Here is a 13,242-nt window from a genome sequence, read left to right on the forward strand (position 1 = left end):
TTACATGTAGTATCCCAAGAATGACGTGTGATTGAGAATGAGCAAAAATGAATTTTGTAATAATTTGCATGACCGGGGAAACCACAGAAAAATTCGGAATCAGCATTAACGTTCTAAAGCATGTCGTGGTCCTTCATAATTTGGAGCAAACACTTTGTCATAGTCATGGTGCTTTGTTGTTTCAATTCCTTTGCTAGAAAGTCTTGCCACATCATATCATAGCTTGCTTCTTCGTCAAACTGTAAGGAGGATCTCAACTGATTATTTATCCATTTTGGACCTTGTACTCTCTAAGGAGAAGTTATCTTCCGCATCCAACAATGGATCTATGATTTCATCTTTTTTAGGACAACTATCAACTTTGGAGATATCTACACTTGCAGATAAAACCAACTTTGAAATTGTTACCTATGTCCCAACCGACTCCTCTTGCCTAGCAGTAGCTTTGCAAGTTAGGGTAGAAAATGAGCTATGTTGGCTCCTTGTTGGCTCATCTACCATCTTGATTCATGGACACTTCTTCTTCACTGAATCTTTGTGCTTATTTCCTTGCAAACGAAATAGAAGCTCTAATGGTTTGAGATCGATAGGTTTGAACTTCACGTCAAATGTTCGAGTGAAGACCCCCAACAAATTTAACTAATAGTTGTCTTTCTATCAAGTTATGAGCATAATCAGATAATTGTTGGAAACGACTGATGTAATCCACAATTGTTGATGTTTGTTGAATTTTTGACAACTCGACATCAATGTTATCGAACTTAGAATAGCCAAATTGGGGAGCTTCCATATATATATATATATATTTTTTTTTTTTTTTGATTTGGCACTAGGTATCCAGAGTTTCACTCCGACTAATCTCTAGGGTGCACAGGCCCACTGCAAGGAGTTTCCCGCAAGTGCACCTCGATTAATTCAAGAGCCGAACCCAAGTCCGATGGCCCCAAGAAGCAGTTTGCACTTAGTGGGTTTCAAACCTCAGACCTTGAGGAGCATACTCAAAGTCCAAGGCTATCCAACCACCTAAGACCTTCCGTATATTCTTGCTCTCGTTCTGAGTATATGTCAGAAGACTCAAAAGAACACATACTTCTAATTGACTCAGAATTCATCTCATGATTGACTTGTTTGATGGAATCCGCAGTCAATTCCTTTAATTGCTCCATAAATTTCGAGCCAAATTGTAACTCTAATAAAGCCATTTTTCTCTTATTTTCACTTTTTTCCTTCTTTTTTTTTTTTTTTTTTTTTTGCACTCACAAAACCAAGATACTCTTAGTTTACAGCAATACTAGGATAAGAACATCTTAACACTGTAACCAAACAGATACTATTCTAATAACCAAACTTATCTAACATTACTCTTTTTTTTTTGATAAGTAATGTTTGTATAAATCAAAAGGGCAGAGGAGCAGAACCCATTTACACGGAAAGTATAAAAAGAGAGCGCCTAGATAGAGGGGGGAAAATGAAAGAGAAAATCAAAAAAACTAATCACAAGCAGAGCTAACCAAGCAGTAACAAGTGAAAAGTGTAAAGAAGAAAAAGTGGATAAGCTCTTCTAAAGTCCTAGAGGAGTCTTCCAAGCTTCTTGCATTTCTTTCGCTTATCTAACATAACTCTAAACCAGAATATGTCTATCCCTGGAATAACAGAATCTGGGCTAAGGTTATCTTAAACAAATATCCAAACATAATAGATCTGCTACTAAAACACAATAAAAACCAAGCCTTTTGTACCGAAATAAGAATAGAATAAGACAGAGTCCGAATGGCTCTAGCTTTTAGCCAAACACCTCGACTTCTCCCAATAACACTTCCAGATTCAGATTGCACGCTCATGCTGCACAACCCAACCCCAAAACATTTTTTTAAAAGAATTTTATTTTGGGGAACTACTCCAAGGCAGGGCCCTTCGAACCAACCCCTACAGAGTAAACCTTAGTCTCATGCACTGCACCCCCAGAAGTTTCCTTACACAGAACTAGTTAAATCGCTGACATTTTACCAAGTGGTGTGGCCCCAATGGATTGTTTGCACCCATGAGGTGTTGAACCTTGGACTTTGAATGGACAATACCTCAAGACCAAGGCCTCGACCACTTGGGCCAACCCCTTGGCAGAGGCCCAAAACATTATTTTACAGTCATCAATAGCGCACCACCACGCCCTGCCCTGACCTCACCACCACCACAATGGCAGCAAAATACAACAAGAAGAAGATAAACCACCACGGAGGACCAACTACTGCAACTCACGGTTAGACACTACAGATTTTTTTTTTTTTTTTTTTTTTGAATCGGCTAAGCAGAGAAGGAACAAGGGAAAAACTCAAAAAATATATATATATTTCCACAAGAATCGAACTGCTCTGATACCAAATGATAGGAACCCAAAAGTTTCTATCAAGAAAATATGGAAATTAAGGAATAAATCAACCACTTCGAGGGGATCAAAACATTTTTTTTTATTTTATGGAAATTAAGCAATGGTAGTTTTGTTGGATGATTTGTGATACGGTATCTACAACTTATTTATAGGGAAAACCAAGCTAAATGTGAAACGAAATCTACAAAATCAAGCATGACAAACAAGTATTCTACAACCCATGAAGTCAAGCATGACAACTAAGAAAAACCCGTGTAGATCCTATAACCATCTAGAAGGAGGAGACCATCTAGAATGAGGATCCTATCATCTGAAAATTGAAAATTGTTAGGGAAAACATACCTTAGCCTTCTCTTGCTAGATCAAACAAGTGTATGCGGTCACTTTGAGTTTTTTTCCTGAAATCCAGTCGCCTAGTAACGGGAAAATGGGAATGGAGAGACTAGAGAGTCTGAGAGAGCGGCTGACAAGCTGAGTGAGAGTCGAGAGAATGGAGAGATGATAGGTTTAGGTTAAATTTCGGTCCACTAATGTTCAACCGTTGGATTTGCGAAAATAATTAAATTTTAAATATTAACGGTCCGATTCATTTAACCAAAAGCTTATCCCATGCGGCTGTTTCTTCTTACATCTGGTGTGCTTGTTCATTATGGCCTGTTGATTATATATACGTTTTGAAAACCTAGGCTTGCACAAGAGGTTGCTGTTATTGGCTATATCTGCAACCGCCTTGGACGGTTATCAATTTTTAATAACCGCAACCGTCTAAACGGTTAACGGTTATTTTATAACCAGCAATTAGCGGTTATTCCAACCAATAACCACTTTTTATATATGGGCTTTTTATGTGTATTTGGGCTATCACTGGGCTTATTTTAATCGTTTGGGCTAAAATGTATCCAAAAATATGGGAAAAATGCTGTTTTTTGGCCCATACATAGCCAAATAGCCCAAATCCATTAATCCAAGTACAAATTAACAAATTGAAAAGACAAAAGAGCCAAAATGGCCCAAATAAATTCTATTATATAGTAATTTTCAGTAATTACTAGTAATGGCCCAATAATTCTGTTATCTAGTAACAAAAGAGCCAAATAATTTTCTCAGCATGTATCCTTCGATATTTTAACTTATCAAAAAAAATTCTCAGCATCCTACTTATCACATAAAAAAACCTCGGCATCCAATTCATCTAGTATATCTATATCAAAGGATACAATGAACAATCTGCAATTTCCTAGTATATCAAAACTCATACAATCAATTTCCTCATTTATCGCATCCATCTAGTATATCTATATCAAAATCCAAAAATATTACCTAAACCCTAAAAACCCAATAACCCATTACAGAGATAGATACGGCGAGACAGAGACAGAGAAATTGGTACCTGGTAGAAGATTACGAAGAGGAGTCTGGTGCGAGACGACTGAGAGACACTGAGACAGAGACGGAGACGAGTGACAGTCGAGAGACACCGAGACAGAGACGGCCGAGAGCGGCGAGAGGCTGCGAGACAGAGTGAGAGGCGAAGGCTGAATGAGGAATTGGAAGTTGGGGAATAGGGAGAATATGATGAAACCATAAGGGTTTCTATTTTTCTCCAAGAAAACGACGCCGTTTTGGTTGGATGTTTTATATATATATATATTATCATTACCTAGAGTAATACTAAGAGAGGGAGTTGCTATTGAATAGTGATTTTTGTTTCGAGGCGAATTTACTATTTAGGCCTTGATGATTTTCTTCTTGGGTTTTGAATGATTTTAGACTTTTTTTTTTTTTTTTTGTAGATTTTGTTTGAAACCGGTGTATCAAAAGGTAAGGATTCATAAAATTTTGTAATGTGTTTTTGTTATGATTTTCTTGGTGGGTTTTGTACGAGTTTTTTATTTTTGTCGGTTTTATTTGAATCAAAAATATATCAAATAGATCAATAGAGGGAGTTACTACCACGGTATGGATTTTTGTTCGTTAGTTTGCTTGATGAATTTCTTGGCGTGTTTTGTATGGATTTTTTACAATTTTATTAGTGAGTTTTGTTTGAAACATAGGTGTATTTAAGAGGTAAGGATTTATAAAAAAATAAAAAATAAAATAAAAAACAAATGATTTTTTTTTCTTCTTTTTTTTTTTGTATAATTTATTTATGTGCTTGATGATTTTTCTGGTGGGTTTTGTATGGATTTTTAATCATTTTTTTGGTTGTCTTTAAGGGTGTAAACGAACCGAGCTTGAGCGAGCTTTCCTTGTTCAGGCTTAGCTCGTTTAAATTTTACTCGAGCCGAGCTCAATGGCAAACCAAAAAAATCGAACTCGAACTCATAATAAGTTGAGCCGAGAGCTGGCTCTTGTATTTAATTTTTAAAAAAAAAACAAAAAAACAAAAAAATTAAACTTCAAGTACTCTTAAACGGCTTAAGAAGCCAACTTGCATATGAGCATTTGCTTAACCTAGCTAGTCAAGTTTGGTGCCTGAGTCAATACAACAAAGCACTTGGTTTCAAAAAGAGAGGATATACATCATTTTATAGATAAGCAAACTTGGGGATTGGTGTTTTCTTAGCAATGTTTGATAAGTTAACAAGTTGTATTCAAATTGCATTAAGACAATACCCCCTACAAAAATAAAAATAAAAATAAAAATAAAAAAATAAAAAAATCAATGTCTCTCTCTCAATATCCCTCACCAGTCATAGTGTATCTTCCACCTGAACTCTTGTTTCTCACTCTCTCACTCTCACTCACCAGACAGGTAGTGATAGTACTGTTTGGGTCTATTTGAAATTTGATTCTTCAATAGTTTCTGTATTTCGCAATCTCCCTCAATAGTTTCTGTTTGATTCTTCTTTCTTTCGTTTAGGTCTACTCTAATTGAATCGAGGTCTTTTTAATGATTGCTCTCTCTCTGTGATCACAAAGGATCTATAATTTTTTATTTTCTAACGCTTAAATATAAATCCAATTTTAAGATTTTAATACTTATGAGATTTATAATTAATTATGTGTTACTTAGTTTATATATATATATAGACACACACACACATACGAGCTTATACGAGCTTGCTCACGAACCTAACTGAGTCGAGCCGAGCTTGCTCCATTTAATATTCGAGCTAGGATTTGTGTTCATGAAGTGCTTCATTTAATATTTGAGTCGAGCACAAGCCGAGCTTATGCGAGCCGAGCCCGAGCTTGCTCGCAAGATGCTTCGCTCACTTAATAGCCCTAGTTGTCTTCTTCAGTTGTAGAAGATTTTCATGGTGATTAGAAAATTTTATTCAAATTTTACAAGAATTTGCCATATATTTTTGTTGACTTCTTATCGGATTTCAACAGTAACGAAACCACTCTCTCTCTCTCTCTGTATATAAAATATAAGATTCACAAGCCCCGGGAGGGGAAAATCTAGTGAGAGAGGTTCTCTATGCATGTTCCTAACTAATCGAACGAGTTTGATCGAGCGAGCCGGGTATGTATTACTAACTAATCGAGCGGATTTCAACAGTAATGAGCAGGCTTGTACAGTGTCGAGCTCTAGTTTGGGTCGAGCTTAACTAAGCGGGTATCAAGCGAGCTGTCAAGGTTTATCAGCTCGCTTACACCCCTAGATAGCTCGTTCAAAAAAAAGTATAGGCGTAAGCTAGTAAAACCTATATTGTTGTCACTAGTACTTTGCTTGAATTTAGCAATCTATGCAAAGGAATCTGCTCCCTTCCTGAATTCTGCAGCTCGTTAGATTTAGAAAATTTTTAAAAGGATTGAACGAGGAAAAAAAGAAGAAACTGGCTCAGGTTAAAGATTGACCAAAACAGATTGAGTCAACCTGAACCGAACCCGACTCATTTTGCCAGCACTTTAAACCCATCCACTAGCATCAAGAACGAAAAAAGCTGTATTTAAGAGCAAAATGAATCCTTTCTCTCAAATACTCTCCCTTCGGATTTACACAAAGAAGCCGTTGAGCATCTCACCACCGATACTCTGGCGCCGCTTCCAGCTCTGTTCCCCGCTTCTTGGCCGAGCTCCTACCTCTAGCAAACTCATTGGTTAGTTGCTTCGATACCACTCTCTATATATATATATAGAATATAAGATTCATAGGTCCCCCGGGTCTTTTATCGCTAACGTAAACTTCAGCTACATCGGTACAACTTTTGTTCAGAAAATTTGAATTTTTTTTGTGAAGATTTGATTTTCAACTTTTGTTTGAGATATCTTGATGTTATACAAAAATGGAATACATGTAGCTTGAGTAATAGATTTTTTTTTTTTTTTTTTTATATCGGTGAACCTCTACAATGCAGGGTTCGTCGTATCCACCCCTGCCAAGCAAACCTTGGTCCCGTGCACCGCATCTTCGAAAGTTTCCTTTCACAAAACTGGGCAAGTTGTTGGCTTTTCACCAGGGGGTATGGCCCCAAGGGATTGTTTGCACCCAAGAGGTGTTGAACCTCGAACCTTGAAGGAAGCAAACCTCCAAGACCAAAACCTTCACCTTGGATAGATTATCCACTGGGTTCCCACCCTGGATACATGTAGTTTGAGTAATAGATTACATGTATTGTTCATGCGATAACGTCCTTTCAACGTAATTAACCTACGCCACGCGGCCCCGTCCTTCCAACACTAGTTAACCTAAGTTGGTGTACCCGTCCTAGACAACATATAAGTACTCATATGATATCATTCGAGCCCCATATTTTCCTCTAATTTTGAAAAGAAGTCCAACAGAACAAACCAAATTTATAATATACACATACAAGTGGCTGAAATATATAAACTGAATCATTGAGAAATTATTTTAGACGCAATTAAAGCACAAGAAACAAAGGGGGAGAAAGTAGCAGTTAATATCTTCAGTTACAACTGAAATTAAGGTCGAGAATCGTGGAAACATAGAAATTATGGATGAGATTCAAAAAATGTAGCAAAAGAATAACATTTAGCCACATAATCTGGATTTTAAGCTCAACAATCAAAGTGAAGGCAGAGAAAATTAAAACAAAAGCCTCATATCACAATTTGTACCTCAAAGGATTTGTTTGGATTAGGGTTCGGCAGCGAAGTGGCTCCAAAAGTAGACATTGATAGCATTGTAAAATCCAAAACCAAAAAATATAACAAGAATCAAGTTCGCATAGCTGAAAGAAAAAGAAAACTATAATTAGAATTAGAATAGGTATACTCTAAAAAGAGAACATATCAGAAAGACACTTTAAGAAACTACTAGTACCTAATAGCAAGGGATAGAGATTGAGTGGGAGTTTAGTTCAAATTTAGAGGGAAATATTGGGCTCGAAAGGCATCAAACATGCTGCCGATGACAAGCCCACTTTGGAAATCCTATTTTTCTAATATTAAGGCTGTAAAAGAGATGCTTCTTTCTTTTAAGAAGAAAATTCACAGTTGTATCAAAAAGATAATGGAAAAAGAAGACTCAAGGAGATAGTATTAAGTTGGGTCAAAAGATAGTAAAGATTCGGCAACCCTGGACTAAGGGCAAGAGAGAGCTTATAAATTTAGAAAGCTCCATTAATTATGGCTTACCTTGCGGGCCTTCTCGGGGAAGGAAGGGCACGAATATTGTGTTGTAGCAATATTGTTTTGTTGGGTTTGCCTATGTATTTAGGGGTCTTTTTGGGGAGCTCTTCTGAGCATAGGGGTGGTTCTAGGTTGTAGCTAGAGCCAGCAATTTTGACACGACCCGCGAACCCGACAAGAACACGACACGAAAAAATAGGTATTGGGTTTGGGCTTAACGGGTTTGGGTCATAATCGGGTCTACCCGATTAAGACCCGGTAAGCCAGGTCCGGGTTTTTTTTTTCTTTTTCTTCTCAGGATAAGGCAGACGGCAGGCACTTAGTATTCACTATTCAGTAAACCTAAAGGCTAAACCATGCCTCTGCCAGTCTGCCTCTCTCACTCGTCACTCTCTGCTTGCTCTCTCAAGTGACAGTCTTGGTCTCTCACTCTCCCTCCGTCTCCCGGCTCTCCCTCTTGAGTCTCGGCTCTTTCTCTCTCTCTCTCTCTCGGGTCTCCCTCTTCGCCATCGCCGTTAGGCGTTAGCAAAGGCCAAGGCATCCTCACCGTCGCCGATTCGCCGTCCTCACCGAGTCACCGTCGCCGTCAACCACGCCTCCTCGCCGTCAGCCGTGCCTCTCTGTCTCTAGTATGGCAGTATGTCTCTTACTCTCTCTAGTCTCTATCTCTAGACTCTGATTTTGGGTATCATATATTCATATTCTGTGAATCTGTTAAGATTTAGAAATAAGTCCTGGACTAATAAAATAAAGAAAGAAAAGCAAACAAAAATCCACACTTTTTTTCTTCCTCTTCTAAGTTCAGTGTCATTAGTTATGTTTTCATGTAATAAAGGGATTGTAATGCTTTTGTTGGCTGCCAAAAATCATGATCATAAAAAATATACTGAAATTGAAAGTTTCTTTTGCAAGATTTGGGCTTTCCTGGTGCTTGTGATAACAAGGGAATGAGTTACTATAATTTATTAGGATTTATGAGGAATTATTGGAATATGTACATATGTTTAACGAGTAAACTTCTAGACACAACGTCTGTGAGAATTTGTTTGCATAAGTGGGCATACAGAGAATTTTATTTCACTTAGAATTTATTTTACTTAGAATTTGCATAAGTAGGCATACATAGAATTTGTTTGCTTTCGATTATTTTATTTCACTTAAAAATTTTATTTCACTTAGCTATATGTGGCTTTTAATTTATTCTTAAATATTCAATTTATAGTTATATAGTATATAGTTATATACTTTAACTAATGATTATGTGTGTAGATGAATATTAAAGAACTTGTTGAAGATGCATTCGACATTGACAATGATGTAGTTGAATTACATTCACTATAAGATGACTCTGTTTCTTTGGAGACTGGGAGTAACAAAAAGGGAAAGAAGCGGAGGAAGACCTCAACTGTTTGGCAATTTTATGATGTCATTCATAATGCTGATCCAAATAACCCGAAGATATGGGCAAAATGCAAGACATAAGGAACTAGGAATTAGGAATTTGAGAAAGCACATTCGAGTTTGCGAGGGGCCAAACACTCATGATGTTAGGCAGATGCTCTTAACTGAGAAAGCAGGATCTTTGTCAATAAGTGACTCTAAATTTGATCTCAAAATATATAGAGAATTGTTAGTTGCTTTGATTATTAAGCATGATTTGCCTTCTTCATTTGTTGAATATGATGATGTAAAACAATTACATCAGTACTTGCGTGGTGATATACCATCTATATCTAGAAATACTGTTAGGGCAGATTTAGTTAAGATGCATATGAGGAAGAAAGAAATGATTAAATCTATGTTGCATGCTTGTCCTATGAGGATTTATTTAATATCTGATATGTGGACTTCTTTGACAACTGATGTGTATATGTGTCTTACTGCACATTTTATTAACAAAGATTGGGTATTAACTAAAAGGGTGTTAAACGTTTCATTTATGCCCCCACCACATGATGGTGTTTCTTTGAAAGAAAAGATATATGATTTGCTACAAGAGTGGAGGATTGAGAACAAGATTTTCACTATAACATTGGATAATGCTTCTGCTAATGATCGTTGTATTGAGTTATTAAAGCAAACACTGAACATTAAGAAAGCCCTTCTTTGTGAAGGTGAGTTCTTTCATATGCGTTGTTGTGCCCATATTTTTAATTTGATTGTGCAAGATGGATTAAAAGAAATCGATGATGCTATCAAAAAGGTTCAAGATAGCGTGAAGTATGTTAAGGGATCACAAGGGCAAAAACAAAAATTTCTTCATGCAGTAAATCAAATGTCATTGGACAGTCATAAGGGATTAAAACAAGATATGCCAACCAGATAGAATTCTACCTATCTTATGCTTGAAAGTACTATTCACCATCGGAGTGCTTTTAATTATTTGAAGATGACTGATTCAAACTATAAGCCGTATTGTCCTACTGCACTTGAATGGGAAAAGGTGGGTGATATCAGTAGTTTCTTAGCTTGCTTTTACGAAGCTACATGTGTTTTTTCTAGTACTAAGTATCCCACTGCCAACTTATACTTTCCCGTAGTTGCTATGATTTATGTATCCTTGAAGGAAGACCTTGTGAGTGAAAATGAGCATAAGAGATTAATGGCAACTCAAATGATCTCTAAATTTGAGAAATATTGGTTAGAATTCAGTGCAGTTTTGGCCATAGCAATTATATTAGATCCTTGTTACAAGCTACACCTTTTAAATTATTACTATACGAAGATCTATGGAGTTATGGATTCAATACAGTTCGAGAATGTTCGTGGAAAATAAAGAACCTTTTTGTGGAGTATAGTGCTTATATATATATATACTCTTAATTATTTATGTTTATATTCTCTCTGTTTCATGTAGGACTATTTAGCATTTGCTGGAGATGATATTAATTTTCAAAAGAATCAATTGGACATTTATTTGGAGGAACATAGGTCTGTGGATTTAGATGACACATTTGACATCCTTTTATTTTGGAAAGGAAATCAATTTCACTATCCTGAAATAGCTATTATGCCTCGTGATGTTTTAAGTATTCATGTTTCTACTATTGCTTCAGAATCCACTTTTAGCACTGGTGGACATGTGATTGATCAATATAGGAGCTCACTTAAACCTGATATTGCTGAGGCATTAGTTTGCACTAGAGATTGGTTATATGGAGATGAAGGCAATATTAGTTATTTGCATATTTAATTTATTCGTTTACTTGTATTATTTTTTTACTACACTATAATAAAATAATACTAATTCTTCTTATTTTTTGATATAGAACTCTCACAAATGAAGTTGGACTTGGATGGCAAAGAAGATGAGGTTTTGCAAATTTCCTGTGACATTCCAAATTCATCTGGAGCACAATTTATTAATATTTCTTAAAATGATCATATTTGTAGTGTTTTATAATTTATATCTTTGGACTTTGATTACATGGGTGGATCATGGATGCCTTCATGGATCCTTAAAGACTTCAAGTGAAGTGGCATAAGCCATTGGCCCATGGGAACCTAATTTGTATTTTGTAATGAATTATGTATCTAATGTTGATGTAGTTTTGAGTTTTGTTTCTTTTTTTTTTCTTTATTATTTTATTTTTGTTAGCTTTTTTTTTTATTATCTTTTTCTTTTGCTATGATAGAAATGTTGACACATTTTACCCAGAGATGGAGGGGGGGGCCCCACCCAACTTTCTAAGAAAAAAAATTTTAGGGAAAAAAAATAAAAAAAAAATAATATTACTATAAACCCACCGGCCCCTGTCCAATAAAATGTTTAGCCTTAATTACTTAGTTACCCAACAAATGTTTTTGGCCCTTACCCAACAATTTTTTTGGCCTTTTACCTTGACCCATCTAAATTAACCTTGAAAATCAACTCATAAACACCCACAGCCGCGCAGCCAATGTTGCAGTTACAGACCTCCATAGTCTCAAACAACTTCACAATCTTCACCTGATCTCCAGGCTCCAACAGGTAGCAATCAATTGGAAATTTGTACTACGTACGGATAACGGATTGTAAGTTCCTTAAACCCTAACTCCAATTTTGTCTTCTATATTGTCACCACTGTAGAATCAAAATCATAATCAATTTTGTTTTTGTCGTAAAGAAAACGTAGAATAGAAAAAGAATTAGAAGGTTAGGACTTAGGTATATGTCACTATATAGTCAAATAGTCATATAATATAAAGAAACTGAAAAAAAAAAAAAAAAAAAGAGGCAAGAGCGGCACCTCCGTTTCTCTACTCCTCTCGTACACTCCCTACTGATTAGTGATTAGGAATTTGATTTGCTTGTTGTTGGCACCACCCCTGCAAGAGAAAGTGGAAAAGAAAAAGAAACAGAGAAAGAGGAAAAAAGAAAGAAAGAGAAACAGAGAAAGGGGAATTACTAATTTACTAGTTATAGATTAGTTTGGCTTTTTAGACTTTTTAGGGAGATTGGGAGTTGGTGGTGTGGACACATGGGCTGATGGGCAGCAGAAGGTATTGCCTTGTTGGAGACTTGGAGTGAGTGACGAGTGGAATGGGTGATTTATTTATTTATTTCATAAAAGTGGTCAAGTGTGTTAAGGTTAAGTGGGTTTTTTTTTTTTTTTTTTTTTAGATTCTTGTAATTGACAATAAGTTTTATTAATTGGCTCAAAATCATGTGATTCATGTCTACAATTTAATTTGTTTTTATATTTCCTAACACAGAACAATAGTTTGTCGACGGCAAAATCATTTAGAAGCAGTGCAAAATCACTCAACGCAAATTGCACTTTTGAGGTTAGTTTTTTAAGTTCAATTCCTAATCTAAGTGGAGAATTTAAGGTTGTTAGAATTTAAATATTTAATTGGAGAGTTTGACACATGAATTGCTATTATATTATATTGTTTTTCTTGTGATTTTATTCATTGTTAACATATGCATAAGACTCTAATATAACCACATAAATTTATATGTAGACTATGAGAAAGCCAAATACAATACTTAACTTTTTCAAAAGACAAAATGCATAAAGTTCAAATGTCAATGTTGGTAATGCATCATCGCCAACTTCTAATATCCTAGTTTCTGAAAATTCTCCTAACAAATCTCGAAGAGTTGACATCAATGCTGAAAATTCTCCTAACAATTCTCGAAGAGTTGACATCAATGAATTTGATGTTAGTTCATTGGAATATGATCCTGGATTGCATCGTCAGATATGGGATTATGATGTTAATCAACGTGATGAAATTCGAAGAGCTTACATTAAAGTTGTTCCGTATCGACGTAATATCCGAGAGTACCCAAAATCTGGAAAAGAAAATCACCTTCGTAGCTTTCA

The 13,242-nt window shown here is 35.9% G+C and overlaps 1 protein-coding gene across 1 annotated transcript in view; it reads right to left on the reverse strand.

Annotated features, from left to right (window-relative positions):
- The window catches only part of LOC132180917 (protein RAE1-like), a gene marked incomplete in the record, with an annotated part of 51,811 nt that extends 47,866 nt beyond the window's left edge, over window positions 1-3,945 (reverse strand). The window contains 1 exon segment of the mRNA XM_059593913.1: window positions 3,777-3,945.
- Between the last annotated feature and the right edge of the window lie 9,297 nt (window positions 3,946-13,242).

The sequence above is a fragment of the Corylus avellana genome, chromosome ca5, assembly GCF_901000735.1.
Source record: "Corylus avellana chromosome ca5, CavTom2PMs-1.0".
Classification (NCBI taxonomy): Eukaryota; Viridiplantae; Streptophyta; class Magnoliopsida; order Fagales; family Betulaceae; genus Corylus; species Corylus avellana.